The following is a 25,301-nucleotide window of genomic DNA, read 5'->3' as shown; positions in this document are numbered from 1 at the left end:
CCTTTGTCTCTATGGTAGAAAACAGGTGGTAGCCAGGTATGCTCAGGGTTGGGGCACTTTTTCTTTCTCAGGTCAGTTTGGGGATCTTGAGATGAACCCGTAAGTTCCCCCTTCTCATGGAAACTCTTTGCTTTTCTAATAGAAAAGCAGCCTCCTCAACTTGAGACCTTGCTTATGTACTGTGAGAGATAAATGAGCTCATTTATGGTGTAGAACCATAGGTGAATTATAGGACCAGCAAACAGTAGATGCGGGAAGCTGCCCATACAAGTCTCTAGGGCATGTCCTGAGATTACTCCCATTTAATTCAAATGCCAAAGGACCACCATGTCAACTCTATAATTTGGAATCTTTTAAAATTATTTATTTAATTTTTATTTTTTTAAAATAGAGGTACTGGAGATTGAACTCAGGACTTCGTGGATGCCAAGCACATGCTCTACCACTGAGCTATACCCACCTCTCCTATAAGCTGGAATTTTAATATTAAAAGAGAAATTAACCATCACCTACCTCCATTAAGAGTTTGAATCAGCTCTGAAATGATCGCTAAGCTCACTATACTATACAGCCTGTTCAAAAGACTTCTGTAATGGGAAATCCCTTCTCTCTTTGTAGGCACAGCACTTAAGTCTTCTGGGAGATAGCCTGACTCATCTTTGCCTCTTTTATTTTCTAGCTCCTGACCTGAACAATCCACAACATTTTGCATGTGAAAGCCATAATAAAACTCTCACTCTTCTCTGCCCCATGTAGATAGCACCAAGGAGATAGCCACAAATGAGTCTCCACCTTGACATTCTGGGTCATTCCCTGCAGACATAAGTGGGTCTCCTACGTGAGTGGGGAGAAGAGCTGTGTCCAGGAAGGAGTAAAGACTAAGGCCACAGATCCCTCTTGGTTCTGAGAGTAGGGTTTCCTACTGAGCAGAGATGGGAGATGATACTCAGACACACAGGTAAAGAACAGGACTCCTTCTGAGACCTTCATAACAAGACCTCCCATTTACATAGGGCCTTAAGGTTGGGAAAGTGCTTCCACATCCAGCATTTCAGCTCTTCTCTAAACCCAGTGACATAGGTATCTTTTACCCTCCACTAATGTGTGGTAGAGTGACCAGGGAGCAGACTTTGGAGACATAAAAGGGGAGTCAAATCCCAACTCCATCATTTACTAGTTGAGGGAATTTGGGAAATTCATTAACTTTCCAAGTCTCGGTTACCTCATCTATAAACTGCAATAACAGAAACAAACCGTGTTATTGTACAGACTTAACAGACAAGATAGATAAATGACAAGGTAGGTAGGTAGGTAGTCACTTAACACATTATCTGACCAAATACTCATTAAAGGGTAGTGGTTCATTTAAAAAAATAGCTGTATGTCTTAAACTAGGCGTTTGGACCTAAACTTCTGACTCAGAATCTCCTTCCGCTATACCTCCAACAAAATATCTGGGAAATCAACTCTGTTCACTGAGGTAACAAATCTACTCATTTGCAAAATGTTGGGCCTTCCCGGTGCCCCCTCACCTCCAATCTGAAGCTCCAAATTACTTTAATCTCCTAGGCTACTCACCGCTCTCACATCGACATTTGCTTCTTCTGGTGCTAATTCAAATTTATCGTTTCAGCTTGAATTTGCAGAACACACTGCACACTTCCGTGGCACGCTGGCCGACTACCCAAACATTCTTATCTGTTCTGTCACTTAGTTTCTTGGTTTTATGACTCTTCCCTATTTATTCAGTTTGAATGCATGGAATAACCTAATTGTCTTTGGTTCAATCCTCATTTATTCAGTTTGAATGCATGGAATAACCTAATTGTCTTTGGTTCAATCCTCATTTCTTGATCCCTTATGCTGTGCCTAGCTCAGTGAGGTCCTACAGATACAGGAATGAATATGGGATATTGTCCCTGCTCTTGAGGGTCTCACAGTCTCCCGGGAAAACAGACAATTAAGCAAAATGTGGGATGGGACATCTTAAAAGAATGTGAAGACCAGGAAATAATACAGAGCTTGAAGTGACACCTTTGTGGCAGGAAGAGATGCTGCAGGAGATGCTTGAGTGGGAGCTTGCCAGGCTAACAATGGAATAGCAGAGTGGATAATGCATTCACCAAAAATTCAGAGAAAAAGAACAGCTGGTGCAAAGAACCAAGGCAAAGCACTGTGCATGCTAAAAAAAAAAAATATACAAGCTTAAGGGAGTGCTGGAATAGAGAGACCCTGAGATCCACTGAGGCAGAGGCATTCTGGGGTTTGACCACCTGGCCACAAACATGGGCTTTTCTGGAGGAAATGGGGAGCTCAGTTACTACTGGGAAGACACGTGATCAGATCTGTAATGCAGAAAGCAAGCTTTGTGCAGCAGGGAGGGTGGTGCATGGCCAGTGTAAGCACCTGACATGCATTTGTTTCCTCCTCACAGTGACCCCAAAAGTAGATCCTATAGTATTACATAAGCATAACCGGTCATTTTTCTATTTCCCAAGATAAGAGTAAACTACATTTTTTAATTTAACAGGTATCATGAGCATACATATATATGGAACACATGTCTATTCATAAGGGCTTCATTTCATTGTATGGATTGTGCACTTTCTAATCAGTTGTTTCTGTTTATTTTTTTACTATTTGTAACAAGGTTCTGATAACCATCTTTTATATACATATCTATGTTTTTGACTATAAGAAAAATCCCTAAAACTAGGATTGCTCAAAGGGATTTCCTTTTTAAGAGCTTACAACATGGAATGTCAAGTTTCTCTCTAGAAAGTTGTACCCGTTTATTTCCTTTCATCGGATATAAAGCTGCCTATTCATCCCATCTTTTGATAAGTAATGAAGTTACATGTTTGTTCGTATGTTTACTGACTTCGAATTTCTTCTTTTATGAATTGCATGTTCCTGTCTATTGCTGTTTTCCAGTGGAGGGGGTGATAATTTCATCATCAGTTTACGATAATTCTTACTATATGAAGCATATTAAACCTCTGTCTATCACATACATGGCAAGTGTTTTTTCTCTTTTGGTATTTTTTGTTTGTCTGTGGTTAGTTGTTGTATTACAATGTTTTGATGTGGTAAGTATTTCACTTTTATGATGTAAAATATGGCATAATTTTTCACTTTTTTTGCTATCAATGCCATTCTTGTGAATGTGTATTTTTAATTTCGTTGCTCATGCTTTTGGTATTATAGCTGAAAATTCTTCATCAAACTCAAGATCATGAAGATTTCCCTGTGTTTTCTTCTAAGAGTTTTATAGTTTTACCTCTTATTTAAGTCTTGATCCATTTCAAATTAATTTTTATATATGGTGTGAGATAAGGGTCCACCTTTGGTATGTAGCTATCCTGGTGTCCCAGCACTAATTTGTTGAATCTTTTCCCCACTGAATGATCTTGGCACTCTTGTTGAAAATCAGATGACCACAGATGACCACTCACATGCATTTATTTCTAGACTCTCAATTCTATTCCACTGATCTGTACGTTTATCCTTGTGCCAGTACCACACTGTCTTCATTATTGTTTTTTGTAGTAAGTTTTTGAAGTTGAAAAAATGTGAGTTCTCCGAATTCGTTTTTGTTTTTTGAGATTGTTTTGGTCATTCTGGAGATCTATCCCGGAGAATGTTCCAATGGCACTTGAAAAGAGTGTTGTTCTGTTGTTGCTGGGCAGAGTACTGATTAGACATAGTCGACGTACAGTGTTGTTCAAGTCTTCTGTTTCCTTGCCGATCTGCTGAGTTGTTCTACCCCCTATGGAAAGTATGATACTCTATTCTCTACATATTCTTCTTAAATTATATATTTCTCCTTTCTTTTTTTTTCATTATATATTTTGCTATATATGATCAGTAAGATATAACAATTATGAACACAATCTATCATTATAAAATGCCCCCCATCTCTAGTAACATTTTAAAATTAAAACCTATTTTTAATCTCTAAAGCCTACTCTCATATTTAAAGACTAATGTATACCCACCTTAGTTTTTCAGTGGTTTCTTTTTGCACGCTATGTTTTCCCATCCTTTTACTTGCAACATTTCCTACTAAATTTTCAAAGATGTTCATGAATAGATGTTTTTCATTTGCTGTTTGCCCTTAGGACCATTTCCACAGGTTTCAAATCCTTGTATTTTTATATTTTCACCAGTGTTACTGGGGAGTGGGACAATGGAGCTCCTCACACTGTCATGATAAAAGTCAAGACACCTAATCCATTATATTTTTAAATTTCATAATCTTATTTTTCACTGAAAAGCAAAATTTCTTGATAGAGGAGCACTCTTTTGAAAAATGTAGTATCCTCCTGCCATTGATGTCATGAATAAATTTAAGTTTTCTCTTCTTTCATAAAGAAAGTCTTTTACATAAAAGGACTATTCACTTGAATACATGGAATGATACCCCTTTTAGACTATTAAGCCTGCCTAAAATACTGTTTAAAACTATTCATTTTCAAAGACTTACTATGGGTTTTAGGGGAGGAGATGGAGGAGAGTCATCAAAATGAAATGCTAATTATTATCCAATATATAATATAAATTCCAAGAAGTGCAGCAGAAAAAAAATAAAGGAAAAAAAGAAAAGATTCTCATTAAATGAAAGATAATTTTTAGATTGGAAAAGACATTCTAAGTCAGATAAATCAATGAAAGGAGAAACATTCTTCACATCTCAAATAATAAAAACATCAAAATGGGAAAAGTTCTTATCTATCTTCACATAGTGAAATTCAATGTAATTCCTAAACAGAACTTGGTAAATTTTAATTAACATTAAAGAAAACATTATGCAGGCAGAAATATAAGGTTATTCAAAGAGGGAAAAATCAGTAATAAAGTTACAACAGTGACTTGGAGAAAGTTCTCCATCACATTGTTGGGTTAATAAAGATGATTGAAAGAAAAAACAAACGGAAGTATGCTCACCAAAATGTTAACACTGCTGCATGGCAGAATTTGGGGTGATGTTTAACTTTCTTTCAATTTAAATTTTTCTGTATAGCTTGAATTATTCACACTGGATTTTTTTGTGTATAATCAGCAGATTGCAATGTATTATAAGCTATTTTGGGGAAATGAATTTCCTGAGGCTTCTTTTAAAATTTACATCTTAAGTTACTGAAGAAATTTCAACAAATTTCTAATAGTAGAAACCGACAATAAGTGAACATAAGCTTAAGATGGAAGATAATGCAAACAAAGCATATCAAAAAGGTGATAAGGATGGCACATAAAAAAAGAAACCATAGATAAACCTCATTTATAAATATGACTACAAAAGTCTAAATAAAACAATTGGAAATCAATTTTAGTGTTTTATACTGGGATGGAAGTGTATTTCAGTATTACCAGAACTATTAATGTAATAGGTACTGAAAAATCATTGATTAAAAGTGAAAAGACATAGCTAATTATTAAAATATTATTAGCAAAACACAAGCAGAAGGATAGTTGCTAAATATATACACCATCTTCTGCTGAAGCATTTTAAGGCTCTTTACTACACTTAGAAGAAAATTTAAAATCTTAACAATTAACTGAATGACCTGACCCCTGCTTACCTGTACAATCCTACATCTCACTACTCTCCTGTTCACTCCAGCCATACTGACCCATATTTAATTCCTTAAACACAACAAAGGCACAGCTCAAGTCTTTTGTAAATGCAACTCTCTTCCTGCAGTGCTCTCTGATCAAGACTTCATAGACTGGCTTTTTTCATCCTTCACATCTCAAATAATAAAAACATGAAAATGTAAAGAGTTGTTATCTATCTCCATATAGTGGAATTCAATGTATCTTATTTACATGTTCTCCCCTTTTATTTTTTTTGAATTTTTAAAATTTAATTTCTATATATTAGGTTTTCAAAAGGAAAAAAGACACATTAAGTTACTTTCATTGTTGTTATGCCTAAAATGTGCTTGATAAGAAGCAAAACATTGATCTTGTATTTCTCCCAAAACAGACAGTTGCCTCAATGCCATTTATTGACCAATACAAAAATCTGTCTCTTGATAAACATGGTCCCATAACAATCGACTATATCCTTCCTACAGGCTATTTGGTCTGCATCTGACGTTTCTCTCCAGTTCTATTGATCTGTTTATTCCAGCACAGGTACCACACTGTTTCAGAGTCCTTTATATTTGGCACAGGAGGTCTCCCCTTGCTCTCTTTCAACATTTCCTTAGTTTCACATTTATTTTTAGATTAAACTTAGATGAGATTTTCTTTCTTAAAAATCCTGTTAGAATTTTGACTTCAAACAAGCTCAGGTTTAGATTCGTTCAGTAGAATATGCATCTTTGGAATCTTAATATGCCTATCCATTTATCAAGTTTTTACTATATGCTTCTCTGGAGAATTTAAAGGCCCTGACTAATTCTTGTTAACATTTTTTAATGCACAGATTTTTTTAGTTGTCGCTGTGTATGGGATCATTTCACATTATATTTTAATTTTATTATTCTTGATTACTATTTACATAGAATAATAATAAAGAATCTTTCTTGAGTACTCACTGCAGGCCAGCTATTTGTGTTAAGCGCTTTAGTAGTTAATTTTACTTTCATCTCAACCCATTTTTCTCATGAAGAAATGGGATCTTAAAGAGCTAGGAAACTTGCCTCAGTGTAAGACCCCAGACTTAATTTCAAGCGCTTTGAAATCCCTTTATTTCTAATAACATTTCAGTTGATTGTTTTAGACTTCCTGGACAGATCATCCTATCAGCAAATACTGATAATTTTTCCATTTCCTTTCCAGAATTTTTACTTTTCCCCTTTGTTCAGTTGCATAACATCAGTTTCTTTTACTGTATATACTTGTTCTAAATATCATTTAAATCAATATAACATCATAACATACTAATTTTGTAAGCACTTCAAGATGGTTGTAACATGATATGATTTAAAATAAGACACAGGCGTTGTTCCTATAATATTAAGTATGCCCGATTAGAACTTGCCTAGAATAAGTCATATGAAGATTTTCCAGGTTCTGTTTTCTGTCTCTTACATTGTTTCTTATACCAAAAACAAAGTATAAAATTTAGCCTAAGCTATTGTTAATGATAAGACAACAGTGGATTTTACTTTTTGAAATGTCTTTAGTGAATTGAGGGTACTTAGTAGACATTTGTTGGTGCTGATGTTGCAGACAGTCAGAAAAATGGATGGAGGCAACCAGAGTGGTGTCTCCAAGTTCCTGCTCCTGGGGCTCTCAGAGCATCCTGAGCAGCAGTGGGTTCTGTTTTGGATATTCCTGTCCATGTACCTGGTCATGGTGGTGGGAAATGTGTCCATCATCCTGGCCATTGGCTCCGACTCCCGCCTGCACACGCTCATGGACTTCTTCCTGGCCAACTTCTCCTTCACCGATCTCTTCTTTGTCACCAACACAATCCCCAAGATGCTGGTGAACCTTCAGTCCCAGAACAAAGCCATCTCCTACACTGTGTCCTACTCTGACACAGCTCTACTTCCTGGTCTCCTTGGTAACCCTGGACAACCTCCTCCTAGCCACAATGGCATATGACCACTATGTGCCCATCTGCCGTCCCCTGCACTACACCACACGGCCATGAGCCCTGGGCTTTGTATTTCACTCCTGACCTTGTGTTGGGCACTCTCCGTCCTCTATGGCCTCATCCACACCCTCCTCATGACAAGGGTGAGCTTCTGTGGGTCCTAGAAGATCCATTACATCTTCTGTGAGATGTCCTGTTGAGACTCGCATGTTCCAACACCCAAGTCAATCATACAGTGCTTACTGCCACAGGCTGCTTCATCTTCCTCATCCTCTTTGGGTTCATGCTCATGTCCTATGTCCGGATTGTCAGAGCCATCCTCCAAATGCCCTCAGCCTCTAGCAAGTATAAAGCCTTCTCCACCTGTGCCTCCCATTTGGCTGTGGTCTCCCTCTTCTATGGGACACTTTGCATGGTATATCTGAAGCCCCTCCACAGCTACTCCATGAAGGACTCAGTGGCCACAGTGATGTATGCTGTGGTGACCCCCATGATGAACCCTTTCATCTACAGCCTGAGGAACAAGGACATGCATGGGGCTCTAAGAAGACTCCTCCTAGGGAAGCCTTCCATAGGTTGACATGAGGATAATTTTGGAAAGGGCATTGAAGTGATGTTTGGGAATTTCCTCCATCATGTGCAAGGCATTATCCTGTATGGTATACAGGAGTAATTAGGACATAGAGCCAGCCCAGAATGAGTTTATTGATTTGTGGTAAAGACAAGACATGTATGTATAACTCAATATCCCTTAGATCTCATCCTCCTTGGCAATAAATAAGGTCACACTAAGACTAATATGAGAAGTTTGCAGGGTCAAATCCTTCAACTTGCCTGATACAGGACCATGGTCCCAGCCTTATCCAGATACATAAAGTTATAGCCTAGGGAAGTCAATCCTGTTCTCTGACATATATCCACTCATGTTCCTGAGCTCTGGCCTTTTCTTAGGATAATGCCCTACAAGCCATTTACAGAAGATACCTTGTGCTACCTCCACTGCAGGTGTCCTGGGTGAGGCTGCCCCTTACCTGATGTACGGCCAGGGGGAGGTCACTGCTTCAATCCTGACCCACAGTCCCTCTGGACACAGCCCCTATGGTTCAGTTAGAAATGGCAAGAAGATTCCTCTCTTTTGCTCTGGGTTGATTTTTTAAACTTTGGGCTCCAAAGCAATACTGCCTCTCTTGTCTTTTTCCTCTGTTTCTTTTCTCTGAAAAAAAAGTCAGTCTTTGTCCTTGGGAAGTCCATCCTGTCCTTTATTTCCATGGCTCTTCACCTCTTATCTCTTCTTCATGCAACAACTCCATCCTTCCCTTTAAACAAAACTCTCAAGCATATTAACATACACTCGTGAACAGGAGTAGTGGTGGAGACAGCAGGAGAGGAGGTAATTGTGAGACCCAATCTTCACATTTTTGATGTTCATTTGGTCATTCACCAATTCATTCAACTGATGAATAACTTAATGCCCATTATGGGCCTCAAACAGGATTGCAAACATTAATAAGGAGCCCAAGTCTACTGATAAGTAGATAAAATTACAGTAAGTGTAAATGGACCTAACTTATCAGTTAAAAGGTAATGTTTAACAGATTGATTAAAAATAAAATACAGATATATGTATTTAAAAGAGATACACTGAAAGCATAAAAATCTATAAAACTTAGGAGTAAGAATAGAAACAGGCATACTTGGAAAATACTACTCAAAATAAAGCTGAATATAGCTATATTGACATCAGATAAAATAGGCTTCAAAGCAAAAATTATTAAGAACAGAGAATATTCTTTTATTGTATCTACATGAGATGATGGATGTTAACTTATCATGGTAATAGTTTCACAATATGTGTAAGTCATTATGCTGTACACCTGAAACTTACAGTGTTGTATGTCAATTATATCTCAATAAAACTCAAAAAAAGAATGGAAAGTGTTACTATCAAAGGCAAATATGAAACATACCCTGACACTCCACAAGGCAAATGAAGTTTAAGCTTTTTAAGCTCCTTCACACTCTGTTGCAGGCACCCCTTCCAAGGCTCTTATCTAATTTGTAATTTTTTTTCTTACGCAGGACCCCAAATGGCATCACTTCAGGCCCCAAAGCCTTACAGCACTCAGATAAAGCAATTGTAAGTATTTTTGCACCTTTTAAAAAAAAAAGTCTCAAAACGTATGAGATAAATCTGGTATAACGACCAGGAGGAATTTATAGGATCACCATTATGAAAGAAAATATTAGCAGGCTTCTCTTGATCAATGGTGGGTCAGGCTGGCAGAGGAATGTGAAAATATGGAGGATCTGAACAGCGTGGTCAATGTGCTTGATTTGGGCTTATGTGGAGTTTACACGCAATGATTAGAAACAGTATTTTCTTGGGCATACGTGGAACATTTGCAGGAATTAATCACGTACTGAGCCACACACACACACACAAAGGCCTCAACAAATTTCAAGGAATAGATAAGTCAAGCGCAGTCTCTGATCACAATTCAATTGGTTTGGATGTTAATGACAAAAGAGTAAATACAGTGTCTCCAATTTTTGGAACTTGGGAGACAGACTACTAGCTAACTCAAGGTTAAAAAAGAAATCAAAATAGAAATTTGAAAGCATCTAGCTATCTGGAGGGAACTCTCATGTGAATAGATACATGCACCCCAATGTTCATACCAGCACTACATACAATAGACAGACATGGAAGCAACCTAAATGCCTAAGTGTCCATCGACAGATGACTGGATAAAGAAATTGTGATATATTTATACAATGGAGTACTATTTGCCATAAAAAAGAATAAAATAATACCATATGCAGCAACGTGGATGGACCTAGAGATCGTCATTCTAAGTGAAGTAAGACAGAAAGAGAAAGAAAAATAACCTATCACTCACATGTGGAATCTTGAGAAAAAAAAAAAATAAAAGGACACTATGAACTCATCTACAGAACAGAAACAGACTCTCAGACTTAGTAAACAATCTTATGGTTACTGAGGAAAGAGGTTGGGAGGGTGTAATTTAGGAGTTTGATATCTACAAATGTTAGCCACTATATATAAAAAATGATTTTTTAAAAAAGTTTCTTTTGTATAGCCCAGGGAACTATGCTCAGTATCTTCTAATAACCTTTAATGGAAAAAATATGAAAACGAATATATGTATGTATATGCAAGACTGGGACATTGTGCTGTACACCAGAAACTGACACACTGTAATTGACTGTACTTCAGTTTAAAAAAAAGTAAATATCTAGCACTGGATGGTAATAAAGACTGCATGTCAAAACCTGTAGGATGTGGCCAGTATGGTGCTTTGAACAAAAACTGCAGTCTTAAGTGATCACATTAGAAGGAAGGAAAGCTTCCTGTTTGTTGAGCTAAGGGTCCTCTTAGGATTGTGGAGCAAATGAACAATGGGATGAGCACAGGGAGCATGCAAGGAAGGAGATAAAGAAACTGGGAGTAAAAATCAATAGAACAAATAAAACAAGAGAGGATCAACAAAGTTGGGTTCTTTTAAAAAATAGCGAAGTGGGCAAGCTTCTGGGAGATTAATCAAGGGAAGAAAAGAGAAAACACAAATACACAATAGGGGAAAAAAGAGAGACAAAAAAGAGAGATAAAACTAAAGATAAAACTGAGATTAGAATGGTTAAAGGAGTATTATTGACATCTATATGCCAACAATTGGAAACATTTGGCCAAAACGAAGGAATCCCTAGAAAAATGGGACTTGCCAGTGCTGACTCAAAAATAAATGGTCAAAGAGAAAGTCCTACAACTATGAGAATAATTAAGGGAATGGTTAAAGATATCGCCCCAAAGAATGTATCAAATCCCAAAGGCTTTACAGGCAAGTTTTAGCAAGTTCTGGATTATCCAGATTTTTTTAAAACAAATTCTTCAAGAGAACAGAAAAAGAAATAAAACTTCACAACTCATCCTGTGAGATCAGTATGAGCTGATACCAAAGCCAGAAAGAAGTACAAGAAAGAAAAATTACAGCGACTATTTTCACTTTTGACTAGAGATACAGGAATTCTAAACAAAATAGTAGTAAACTGAATCTAACAGAGTACTTTAAAAATAATAATATTAATAAATGTCTAGTCTGGATTTATCACAGGTATGTAAAGATAATTTGGTATTTTAAAAATCCACAAATGCTACTCACTATATTGAGAGATTGAAAGAAAAAATATGATCATCTTAATAGATGCAGAGAAAGCACTAGATAAAATTTAAACAAAGAATGTCCCTGACAAAGCAGTAGGATGACTTTATTAAATCTTAACACACTTTTTTTCTCTACAAATACACAGAAGATCTGGATAATGTATTTTTAATTTACAAAACAGTCAAGCTTGAAAGCCTAGAAGGAAAAACGACCAGATGGCAGAAATGGAAAGTGGAACTTTTAGCAGTAATGAATTGAACTGGTGGCTGCTGGGACTACTGGGAACCTTAGAGGCTGAGATTTGAACTCCTACCGGGCCAGCAGTAAAGTCAGGGGACTTACCTCAGTGGGATCTAGAACTGAACTTCCTGTATATGAAAAATAAAAGAGCTGGGCAAGCTCCATCCCACTCATGAACAGAGCCTGGAAAGTTTCCACCCTCTGACCCAGAGTCATAGCTGGAAGTGAACCACCTGTCCTCAAACACTGCATATTTCACATCTCTTTATTCCTGTGTGTCACGTCTTAGGAAAAATCACCAGCTTGACCTCTCACCTTATACTTAACTTTTCAGCTGGATCCATTCTGCGATTTGGAACTTAGAAGCTCACTCTAGATAAGAAGTAAGAAAGAAACTTACTTTTCACTGATTATTCATTTCTGCTGCTAATGTTTTTATCATGTATATGTACTTTAAAAAATTTATTGTCAGGAGTAAAATGAAAGGGGAAAGCAGGGAAGGATAAATGGGAATTTGGGATTAACTGACACATACTGCTATATATAAACAGATAAACAAGAAGGACCTACTGTATAGCACAGGCAACTATATTCAATATCTTATAATAACCAATAATGGAAAAGAATCTGAAAAATAATATGTATATATAACTAAATCACTTTGCTGTACACCTGAAACATTGTAAATCAACTATACTACAATAAAAAATAATAAAGGAGTAAAACGAAAAGTAAGTACGAGCAGATTAAGTCCAGGATTAAGTTTTTTAAACAACGTGCAGTGACAACAATCAGATCATTAAACGAGCAAAGGCATTTGATAAAATTTAACCAGAAGTTTAAAAAAATAACTAAAATTGTCAGTAAACTAGAGATTCAAAGAAACCTTAATTTAATAAAACTCCAAAAACCATAATGAATCTCAAAGATACACCCGTTTGTGGATAGAAGGCTCAATATAATAAACATGTAAAATCTCCCTGAATTAAACTATAACTTTAATGTGGTCATAATAAAACTTCCCCAAAAAGTTTTGGGGATCTAGAAAAATTGATCTTAAATTTACAAACATGTAATTACAAATCTGCATAAATCAAAGAAATAAGTCTCCTAACCTCATGGTCACAGATATCAGGTTGAAAAGTTCACTGAGTGTCCAAAACAATGAAAATAATTTAAGACTCACACCAAGATATATTATCAAGAAATTTGGTATCAGCTGCATATGAAGATCATAAATGCTTCCAGAAAAGAAATATAATCAACTATAAAAGCTCAAGAATCAGAACGGGTATTCTGATTGCTGGAAGACCATGGAGAAATGCCTTCAAATCTTGTGGAAATAAATATTTACAATCCAGAATTCCCAGCCAAAATGGTAATCTAGTGTACAAGCAGAATAGAGACATTTTCTAGACATGAAAGGACTCAAAAAGTTTGCCTCCAGTCTTCCTTAAGAAGCTCCTGGGGAATCAGCCCCAGCAAAGTCAGGGAGTAAATCAAGAACAAACAGTTCATAGGATCCAGTATGAAAATGAAGATATGTATGTTCATGTATGACTGAAGTATTATGCTGTAGAAATTAACACAACACTGTAAACAGACTATACTTCAATAAAAAATACACATATACACAAAAAAAGAGTTCATGGGACCCAGAAAAGCACAGATTTAACCCCAGAGAGAAGCAAAACAGAAGTCCCAGTGTAATGGTTGTACAGGTAACCAGGACAAACTGGAGCAAAAAGACAAAGGGCTTTGTGCCAAGAAAAAAAGTAAACTCAACAGAACTTCAAGAAAGAAATGAAACTATGTATATGGGAATGAAGATAAGTTAAAATTGAGGTAACCATTCTCTCTGGGGAAAACATAAAGCTGTCTAAGAAAGAAGATGGAATTCTACTTAACTTTACAGTGAGCAAAATTTATATCATTATAATGACTAGTACACCTGGATTGCTTATATAACTTAAAATACTATTCTATTTGGGGGAGATGACTATACCTCAATAATTAAAAATAATACTATTATATTTGAGGGAGATGAAAGAGGGAAGGAGGGTTAAGAGAAGGACTAATTCCATCTGTCCTTAGAGAAATAAATATGACTAAAATCGATCAATCAATAAATAGCAGTATAAGCAAATCATCAAACAATACAGCAGTAACAAGCAGGGCGGGTGTCGGGGTTGCTTAAGGAGCTAAAAGTCATTGCCTCTGGGCAGCAAAACTGGGAATGGGAAGGGTGAAGTCAGGTGACTATTTCTCTATTAAAGCCTATTTGTAGTACCTAAATTTTTTAACTATGATTAGCTTATTTTAATTTGAACAATGATATAAAGAATAACCAGGAAAAAATGGGGGAAATTAGACAAATGGAGGAAGGAGAGCCCAGCCCTGCCAAATATTTTAAAATATTATCAAGTTACAGTAAGTTATATAATTGGGACTAGCATAGAATACACAAGGTAGTGCAGATATAGACATATGTATGAAAATTTAATAAATGACAAAGGTGATGTTACTAATCAATGAAGTAACACTGGGACATTTGGTAAATAGTGCTTAGGAAACCAGCTAGCCATCTAAAGAAATGAATCTCGACCTCACATGCCCCTTTATATCCAGATGAAACAAAGATGTAATTTGCTTTAAAAATAAAAGTATAAATGTTTAAGAACACATAAAAAAGAAGAAAAATCTGTAATCTTAGATTAAGGAAGGTTTTTATAGATTAGCCACTAAACCATGAAACCATTAAGAAAAGACTGATTTGGCAGGTGCTGCTAGTTACCCCACTACTATCCATTCACCTTTTCTTTCTTATTGATCAACCCTGATTTTGGTGGTGAAAGGGAGTGAAAAGTACCCAGAAATCATATTATTCTTTCTAGATTCCCTCATAATGAGTAGCTATGGGACACAATTCTAATCAAGGAGATATAAGCAGAAACAGTGATTTCTGAGAAAAATTTTCTTCTGTGAGATAAGCACAACCTTTTTATTTTTGCCCTTTTTGATCTGGAATGGAGATGCAAGCACCGGACCTGCAGCAGCCATATAGCAATCATGTGGTGACCAACGGAATATGAAGACTGCACACTAAAGATAGTGAGGCAGAAAAATGGTGAAAGCCCAGTTCCCTGAGCCCCTGAACTGCCTACCTTCAGATTTCATATTTGTTCAATGATAATTTTCAAAGTAAGGTAAAATCATGGCTCTCATATAGTATAAGAATGAACACATGTTAAAGATTATTTAACTCATCAATGAGGAAACAGCCAAAGAGCCCAAAGAACAGATACATTTTTAGATCAGGTATACTGAAATAAATGTACAAACAGAGGCAAACTGGTTTTTCCATTGGGGTGGGGGACAGTGGGGGAGAGCTGTGCCTCTACGGGACATAATTCATTTGCATGTCTATAGACGAAAATTATTTTGTTTTGCTATCAGTTATCTAAAACTTACAAAGTTGTAAAATAACTCCCATAGAATCCGCATCAGATAAGCCAGAAACGTGTCTTCTAGACAATGCAGTTTTCCATTAAAGCCCGAATTTTGCACTGTATGTTACACGAAACATTCTCCCATCTGCTCAAGCCACTGTTCGCTGGCTTTTATTTCCTGTAGCTGAATATATCCCTTGCTGATACAACTGATAAATTTGACTAAATGAAAATTTTTTTTAACTTTGCACAGCATAAAATAACATAAAAGCAGCCAAACGACAACAATGACAAACTGAAGGAATATTTCCAACATGAATGACAAAGGACTAATTTCCTTAATATTTAAAAAGCAAACCAGTATGGAAAAGACTAACAACGTAACAGAAAATGGCAAAGGGTTACCAGGTGGGAAAGGGGGTGGGGAGCGATAAATTGGGAGTTCTGGATTTGCAGATACTAATTTCTATATATAAAATAAAAAACAAGGTCCTACTGTATAGCACAGGGGACTATATTCAATCTCTTGTAATGGCCTATAATGAAAAAGAATATGAAAAGGAATATATATATGCACATATGAATCACTATGCTGTACACCAGAAATTAACACAACATTGTAAATATATTATACTTCAATTAAAAGAAAGAAAGAAAACGGCAAAGGGCATTAACAATTCACAGAAAAAGAAATGTAAATACTTTTTAAACACAGGGAGTGTTCAATTTCACTTGTGAGTATTGGAAAATGTAAACTAAAACTATAATGTAATATTATAGTTCACCTATCAGATAGGCAAAAATGTAAAACTTTATTGATGATGAGGGAAATAAGGTGGTTTCACACATTTCTGTAGAGAGGTAAATTAATATAGCCTGCATGAAGGGCAGCTTGGCAAAACCTATCAAAATTCAAAATGCACATTTCCCTTGTCACAATAATACGCTTCCAGCATTGATCTTGTAGATATATTTACCTGTATAACTAAAGACATAGACAGAAAAATATTCTTTGTAGCACTGCTTGTAATTGCAAAAGATTAGTTAAATAACCAGTCATATATCCATAAAATGGAATACTACACAACCATTTAAATAATGGGGCAAAGTCATATTATTACAAGTCAGGAGGGTTCCCTGTTTCCACATCCTTGCCAACACTGGTTATTTTTTTTTTGCCTTATGATAACAGCCATGCTAACCGGTATGAGATGCTAGGTCACTGTGGCTTTGATTTGCATTTCCCTGATGACTGGTCATGTTGAGCACTTTTTCTTCTACCTATAGGCCATTTGTAACTATTGGACTGGGAAATGTCTATTTAGGTCCTTTCCCCGTTTCTTAACTGGGTTATTTGGTTTTTTGCAATTGAGTTGTATGAGTTCCTTATATATTTTGGACATTATGCCATATCAGATATGTGGCTTGCAAATCCATTCCATTGGTTCCCAGTCTGGTGTGTTGTTTTTCTTTGTCGTGCAGCTTTTTACTTTGATACAATCCCACTTGCTTATTTTGACTTTTCCCTGTGCTTTCTTCTATTAGTTTTAAACTTTCAGATCTTATATTTAAATCTAATCCATTTTGAGTTGGTTTTTTATATGGTGGGAAATACGAGTCCAATTTCATGCACAGTTGCTGGGAATTTAAATTGATACAGCCACCATGGAAAACATGAAGCTTCCTCAAAAAATAAAAAATAAAACTGCTATATGATCTCACAATCCCACTTCTGGGTATAGCTCCAGAGGAACTGAAATCAGAATCTTGAAGAGATAATCTGTACTCCCATGTTTACTACAGTGTTATTCACAATAACCCAGATATGGAAACAAACTATGTCTGTTAACAGGTGAATGAATAAAGAGAATGTGGTAATATATACAACGCAATATTTTTATAGTGTTTTTGAAAAGAAGGAAGTCTTGCCATTTGTAACAACATGGATGACCTGGAAGACATTATGCTAAGGGAAATAAGCCAGACACAGAAAGACAAATACTACATGATATCACTTATATGTGGACTCTAAAATAGTCAAACTCATGTAAAAGAATGAAATTAGAACATTTTCTCACGTTACATACAAAAACGAACTCAAAATGGATTAAAGAACTAAAGGTAAGACCGGAAACCATGAAATTCCTAGAAGAAAACAGGCAGAAAACTCTGACGCAAATCGTAGCAATGTTTTTTGGATCTGTCTCCAATCACAAAGGAAACAAAAGCAAAAATAAACAAATGAGACCTAATTAAACTTAAAAGCTTTTGCATAGCAAAGGAAACCATCAACAAAATGAAAAGGCAACCTACTGAATGGGAGAAAATATTTGCAAATGTAAGACCAATAAGGGATTAATATCCAAAATATATATACAATTCAATATCAAAAAAACCCCCAAACAACCTGATTAAAAAATGAGCAGAAGACCTGAATAGACATTTTTCCAAAGAAGACATACAGATGGCCATCGGGCACGTGAAAAAATGCTCAAGATCACTGATTATCAGACAAATGCAAATCAAAACCACAATGGGATTACCTCACACCTGCCAGAACAGCTATCATCAAAAACACCACAAATAACAAATGTTGGTGAGGATGTGGAGGAAAAGGAACCCTAGTACACTGTTTGGAGGGAACATAAATTGGTGCAGCCACCATGGAAAACAGTATAGAGATTCCTCGGAAAACTAAAAATAGAACTAATATATGACCCAACAATTCCACTCCTGGGTACACATATCCAAAGACAACAAACACACTAATTCATGTATCCCAGGGTTCATAGCAGCATTATCTATAAACAAGACATGGAAGCAACTTTAGTGTCCATCAACAGATGAATGAATAACAAAGACATAATATATATTCAATATATACAAAACAGATTATTATTCAGCCATATAAAGAATAAAATTTTGTCACTTGCAACAACATAGATGGATCTGGAGAGTATTATGCTTAGTGAAACAAGAAAAAGGCAAATCCTGTATGTTTTCACTTACATATGGAATCTAAAAAATAAAACAAATGAATATAACAAAACAGAACAGACTCACAGAGATAACAAACTGGTGGTTACCAGTGGAAAGAGGGAAGAGGGTGGAGGGATTAAGAGATGCAAACTACTATGTATAAAATAAGCTACAAGGATGTACTGCACAGCACAGGGAACACAGTCAATATTCTATAAAAAGTTTATATGGAATACAATCTATAAAAATATCAAATCACTAAGTTGTATACCTAAAACCAATAAAATATTGTAAATCAACTATACTTCAATAAAATAAAATAATCAAACTCATACAAGCAGACAGAATGGTGGTTGCCAGAGGGTGAGGAGAGGGTTAATCAATGAGGTGGTATTTGTCAAAGGGTACAAAGTGTCAGTTACGCAGGATGAATGATTTCTGAAGATCTAATGTACAGTATAGTAATATAGTTAATAGTGATGTATTGTCTATTTGAAGTTTGCTAACAGTGGATCTTAAGTATTCTCACCAAGGAGAAGAAGGAGAGAAAGGAGGAGGAGGAAGAAGGGAAAAGGGGAAGGAGGATGAAATGGGAATTATGTGAGATTACAAATGTTAATTAGCTTGATTGTGATGATCATTTCACAATATATACCTATATCAGAACACCAAGTTGTATACCTTAAATATATATGATTTTTGTCAGTTAAACCTTAATGAAACGTTTTTTTTTAAGTCAGTAGGAAACTGCAGTATTAACATTATTCCAGCATCATTATTAATTTTTCCACATTCTTTAAATGGCCAGGTATTTTTAGGTTACCAGCATGTCTTAGGTTTCCTACACGCATCTGCCTTTAATAAACGGGGTCCTGTGGTAGACACCTGCTGGGAACCTGCCCACCTCCCAGTGACCCTTTAACTGGTCTCATGACCCTCAAGGTTATCTGCGGTGGCCACAGACTCCAATCCCCTGGCTATAGTTGACTGGATGGGGAGGTTATCACCTGACCTTCTTAGGCCAATCAGAATCTCCCTCATGGGGCTCTGACTGGAACTAAATTCTGGCCCTGGACCGACTCTTAAAGAAAAGCGGTGTAGACTTGTGTGCTATGGGAAGATTTTTTTTTTTTCAACCAGAGAAGATGAGAAAGCTGGTCTCTCAGTCTGGGTGGGTCCAAAAAGGAGAGAAAAACCACAAAGGAGCCTGAATACGGAAGGTTTAGTAAAAAGAATTATTAACTATAACAGGGGATTGGAGAAATGAGGGACTGGCTGCTGGGGAGTGAAGAGAATACTAAAGAATATAGGAAGAGCAGAAATAAAAAACAGCTACCACCCACTGGACTGAGATGTAATGCCTGATGAAGAGGCTCCTCCTGGGACTAAGACCCAGACCCTGTTGGCACTGCGTCACTCGATGGGAAAAGAAAAAAATAGTTAACGTGGTTCCACACCAGCAGAACTTGCTGGAAACCTACTGTCTGTTCTCAGGAAGGTGTCTCACTGGAGGCACAATGCTATAAACCACCAGGCACTAGGGAAGGCGAGAGGCAGGTGTTGACGGAGGGCATGGAGAGGACGCGACCACTGGCTGACCAGAGAGCTGGACACAGGAGACCAGAGGCTCCTCGCCTGACCTTGGCATGTGCACTCTGCCCCACCCGCCTTCTCCACACTGGAAGCTGCCTTGAGTAGACAGCCTTGAAATAGTAATGTGTAGCTGAGACCATCTGGATATACATGTCTGAACCAGTTAAGGGCTGTACATAAACTTTTTAAGATTCTGGCAGACAGGTGTAGAGATCTACTCGTCTGTGGCCGCCCAAGATAAACCTCGAGAGTAAGTCCCCTGGCTTATTAAACCCGCACCTAGCAGTCTGAAGTGGTCTGCCTCTTTCTTCGGTCTCTCCTTGCCCTCCACGTACAGGGGGCCAGTTTCATATTTCACCTGAGAAACTTCCAAGGTGAGGAACCAGCAGGTGCAAGAAGAGGTTGCTGCTGGGAGAAGTTGCTGGCCACAGGGTGTTGCCGGCCCTCGTGCACCGCAGACCGGGGACGCTGGGGGAGCTGTGCGCACCGCAGACCTCAGGTCCCGGGAAAGCTTCCCGTGCGGCAGGAGCCAGACCTGGGGCCATGCATCTGCCTGCGCTTCAGGAGTTTGCCCAGTGAGGCTTCCCAGTTTCCGAAACTCGCACGGAAAACCAGAAACAAAACTCCGTTCTTCCTGCAGTGCCTCTCTTGCACCCTCTGCTGGCAAGGCTTAACATCGTGCCAGCTGGCAAAGGAAACATTTCAAGGACCCAGACAGATCCAGTTCCTAGTTTAGGCAGTGAAGGGGAAAGGGTGCTGAGATCAGCCAGTCTTCAGGGAGAGAATAAAGCGAAACAAAAAGCCATCACATATCCGAAAGGAAGAGACTGACAGCCCAACAGGAAGACAACATATACAGAGAAACACAGAGAAATGCAGAGAACACAGGTGAGAGGCAAGAAACCTAACGAAATGACTTTGCTGTCTTTCTGGTGGCCCAGATGCATCCTTGTCCTTTGATTCTAAGAGACACTTGTCTCTTTTTTTCTCTCATTTTATTTTTTTAACAGAAGCATAGTTTATTTACAATATCAGGTGTACAGCAAAGTGATTCAGTTATATTTTTCCAGACTATTTTCCATTATAGGTTAAGATATGGAATATAGTTTCCTGTGCTATACAGTAGGTCCTTGTTATTTATCTATTTTTTGTATAGACCCGTCTTTTTTTTAATAAATGCCTCCTTTTTTCTCAGCTTAAACTAGTTTGAACCGGCCTCAAGCTCTGCAACAAACTCATCCGAAACAATATTAGGGAGCATTAAGTGGTCCCTGATTTAAAATCTTAGGTAATAATGTTATAATTGCTGAGTTGTTGTAATCGTGTACAGTTCTTTGTATCTGCTGGAAGTTTATCCTTTCTAATTTTTGAAAATTCTCTTCCTTAGTAGAAAATTTTATCATTGAAGATGGTAAAATCCTTTTCCATAACATATACTATTACAATAAGTAAAAGTATCTTTGATGAACACAGATGCAAAAATCCTTAACAAAATATTAGCAAAATGACTCTAACAATACATTAAAAGGAGCACATACACGATGATCAAGTAGGATTTATTTCAGGGATGCAAGGATTTTTCAGTATCACAAATCAAAGTGATACATCACACTAACAAACTGAAGAATAAATACCATCTCAACAGATGTAGAAAAAGCTTTTGACAAAACTCACCATCTACTTATAATAAGAACTCTCCAGAAAGTGGGCACAGAGGGACCATATCTCTACATAATAAGGGCCATTATATGACAAACCCAAAGCTAATATGATACTTAATGGTGAAAAGCTGAAAGCATTCCCTCCAAGATGAGAAACAAGACAAGGATATCCACTCTTGCCACTTTTATTCAACATAGTTTTGGAAGCCCTAGCCACAGCAATCAGACAAGAAAAAGAAGGAAAAGGAATCCAAATTGGAAAAGAGGAAGTAAAACTATCACTGTCTGCAAATAACATGATACTATACATAGAAATTCCTAGGCACCACCAGAAAATTACTAGAGCTCATCAATGAATTTGGTAAAGCTGCAGCTTACAAAATAAATATACAGAAATCTTTTCCATTTCTATACGTAAACAACAAAATATCAAAAAGAGAAATTCAGGAAATTAAGGAAACAATCACATTTACCATTCCATCAAAAAGAATAAAATACCTAGGAATAAACCTACTTAAGAAGGTAAAAGACCTGTATTCTGAAAACTATAAAACACTGTTGAAAGAAACTTAAGATGGCACAGATGGAAAGATACACTATGTTCTTGGATTGGAAGAATCAATACTGTTAAAATGACCATACTACCCAAAGCGATCTACAGATTTGATGCAATCCCTACCAAAATACCAATGGCATTTTTCACAGAATTAGAACAAATAATTTAAAAATTTGTAATGAAACACAAAAGATCCCAAACAGCCAAAACAATCTTGAGGAAGAAGAACAGAGCTGGAGGAATTATACTCTATGACTTCAGACTATACTATAAAGCTGTAGTTATCAAAACAGTATGGTACTGGCACAAAAACACACACATAAATCAATGGAACAGGATAGAAAGCCTAGAAATAAATGCAAGTGCTTATGGCCAATTAATCTATAACAAAGGAGGAAAGAATATACAATGGAGATAAGACAGTCTCTTCAATAAGCGGTGCTGGGAAAACTGGTCAGCTTCATGCAAAAGAATAAAATTAGAACATTTTCTTACACCATATACAAAATAAACTCAAAATGGATTAACGATCTAAATGTAAGACCGGATACTAAAAAACTCCCAGAGGAAAACAGGAAGAACACTCTTTAACATAAATCAATTACTTTTTGGGATCAACCTCCTAAAGCAGAGGAAATAAAAGCAAATAAACAAATAGGAACCTAATAAATTTAAAAGCTTTTGCACACCAAAGACAACCTCCACAGAATAAAAAGACAAACTACTGAATGGAAGAAAATATTTGCAAATAATATGGCTATAAGGGGTTAATATCCAACATATAAAAAGAGCTCATATAACTGAACATCAAAGAAACAAACAACCCAATTAAAAAATGTGAAAGAACTAAATATAGAAAACCCTAAAAGGTCCACACAAAAACTACTAGAGCTGATTGAAGAATTCAGCAAGGTAGCAGGTTACAAAATTAACGTTCAAAAATCAGTTGCATTTCTTTACACTAACGATGAATCAACAGAAAAAGAAAGCAAAGAAACAATCCCCTTTAAAATAGCACCCAAAGTAATAAAATATCTTAGAATAAATCTAACCAAGGAGGTGAAAGAATTATACACAGAAAACTATAAACCATTGATGAAGGAAATTAAAGAAGACTTTAAAAAATGGAAAGATATCCCATGCTCTTGGATTGGAAGAACCAATACTGTTAAAATGGTCACACTGCCCAAGGCAATCCATAGATTTAATGCAATCCCTATCAAATTACCCAGGACATATTTCACAGAACTAGAACAAGTCATAATAAAATTTATATGGAACCATCAAAGACCTAGAATTGCCAAAGCATTACTGAAGAGAAAGAAAGAGGCTGGAGGAATAACTCTCCCAGACTTCAGACAACACTATAGAGCTACAGTCATCAAGACAGCATGGTACTGGTACAAAAACAGACATATAGACCAATGGAACAGAATAGAGAGCCCAGAAATGAACCCACAAACTTTTGGTCAACTAATCTTCGACAAAGGAGGCAAGAATATACAGTGGAATAAAGACAGTCTCTTCAGCAAATGATGTTGGGAAACCTGGACAGCAGCATGTAAAACAGTGAAGCTAGAACACTCCCTTACACCATATACAAAAATCAACTCAAAATGGATCAAAGACTTAAACATAAGATACAATAAACATCCTAGAGGAAAATATAGGCAAAACATTATCTGACATACATCTCAAAAATTTTCTCCTAGAAGAAATAAAAGCAAGAATAAACAAATGGGACCTAATGAAACTCATTAGCTTCTGCACAGCAAAGGAAACCATAAGTAAAAGAAGAAGACAACCCTCGGAATGGGAGAAAATTTTTGCAAATGAAACCGTCAAAGGCTTATCTCCAGAATATATAAGCAGCTCATACAACTTAATAAGAAAAAAATAAACAACCCAATTCAAAAATGGGCAGAAGACCTAAACAAGCAATTCTCCAAGGAAGAAATACAAATGATCAATAGGCACATGAAAAAATGCTCAATATCACTAATTATCAGAGAAATGCAAATCAAAACTACAATGAGGTTATCACCTCACACCAGTCAGAATGGCCGGCATTCAAAAATCCACAAATGACAAATACTGGAGAGGCTGTGGAGAAAAGGGTACCCTCCTAAACTGCTGGTGGGAATGCAGTTTGGTGCAGCCACTGTGGAAAACAGTATGGAGATTCCTCAAAAGACTAGGAATAGACTTAACCGTATGACCCAGGAATCCCACTCCTGGGCATATATCCATAAGGGACCCTACTTCAGGATGACACCTGCACCCCAATGTTCATAGCAGCATTATTTACAATAGACAAGACATGGAAACAGCCTAAATGTCCATCAACAGGTGACTGGATAAAGAAGATGTGGTACATTTATACAATGGAATACTATTCAGCCATAAAAACCTACAACATAACGCCATTTGCAGCAACATGGATGCTCCTGGAGAATGGCATTCTAAGTGAAGTAAGCCAAAAAGAGAAAGAAAAATACCATATGAGATCGCTCATATGTGGAATCTAAAAAACAAACAAACAAAGCATAAATACAAAACAGAAATAGACTCACAGACATAGAATATAAACTTGTGGTTGCCAAGGGGGCGGGGGTGGGAAGGGATAGACTGGGATTTCAAAATTGTAGAATAGATAAACAAGATTATACTATATAGCACATGGAAATATATACAAGATCTTATGGTAGCTCACAGAGAATAAATATGTGACAATGAATATATACATGTTCATGTATAACTGAAAAACTGTGCTCTACATTGGAATTTGACACAACATTGTAAAATGATTATAAATCAATAAAAAAAAGTTAAAAAAAAAAAGAGAAAACTTTGCAAAAGAACATATATGGGGATGGGGGTGGGTTGCCTTTCCAGGAAAAAAAAAAAAAGACCAAGTAAGATAAGAACAAAAGGTAAGCTGACAGAGGAGGGGAAAAAAAGGAGCAGGAAAAATCGCAGAACTACAGAAATCACTGTACCAGAGACAGACTGGCATCAAATATAAAATGATTGTCATAATTAAATCATATTTCATATGTTTATTATCTCTTCCCCATTTTTCTAAAT

General features: G+C 36.6%; 1 protein-coding gene and 1 pseudogene across 1 annotated transcript in view; one reads left to right on the top strand and one right to left on the bottom strand.

The window, feature by feature from the left end:
- Positions 1 to 25,301, bottom strand: part of LOC141573535 (uncharacterized) — a 117,927-nt gene that overhangs the window by 90,441 nt on the left and 2,185 nt on the right. The window lies entirely within an intron of this gene.
- Positions 6,809 to 8,132, top strand: LOC105064633 (olfactory receptor 1D2-like; annotated as a pseudogene).

Source organism: Camelus bactrianus, chromosome 16 (assembly GCF_048773025.1).
Source record: "Camelus bactrianus isolate YW-2024 breed Bactrian camel chromosome 16, ASM4877302v1, whole genome shotgun sequence".
NCBI classification, from domain to species: domain Eukaryota; kingdom Metazoa; phylum Chordata; class Mammalia; order Artiodactyla; family Camelidae; genus Camelus; species Camelus bactrianus.
Note: the sequence above shows the minus strand (reverse complement) of the source record. Positions and strands in the feature narration are given on the sequence as shown.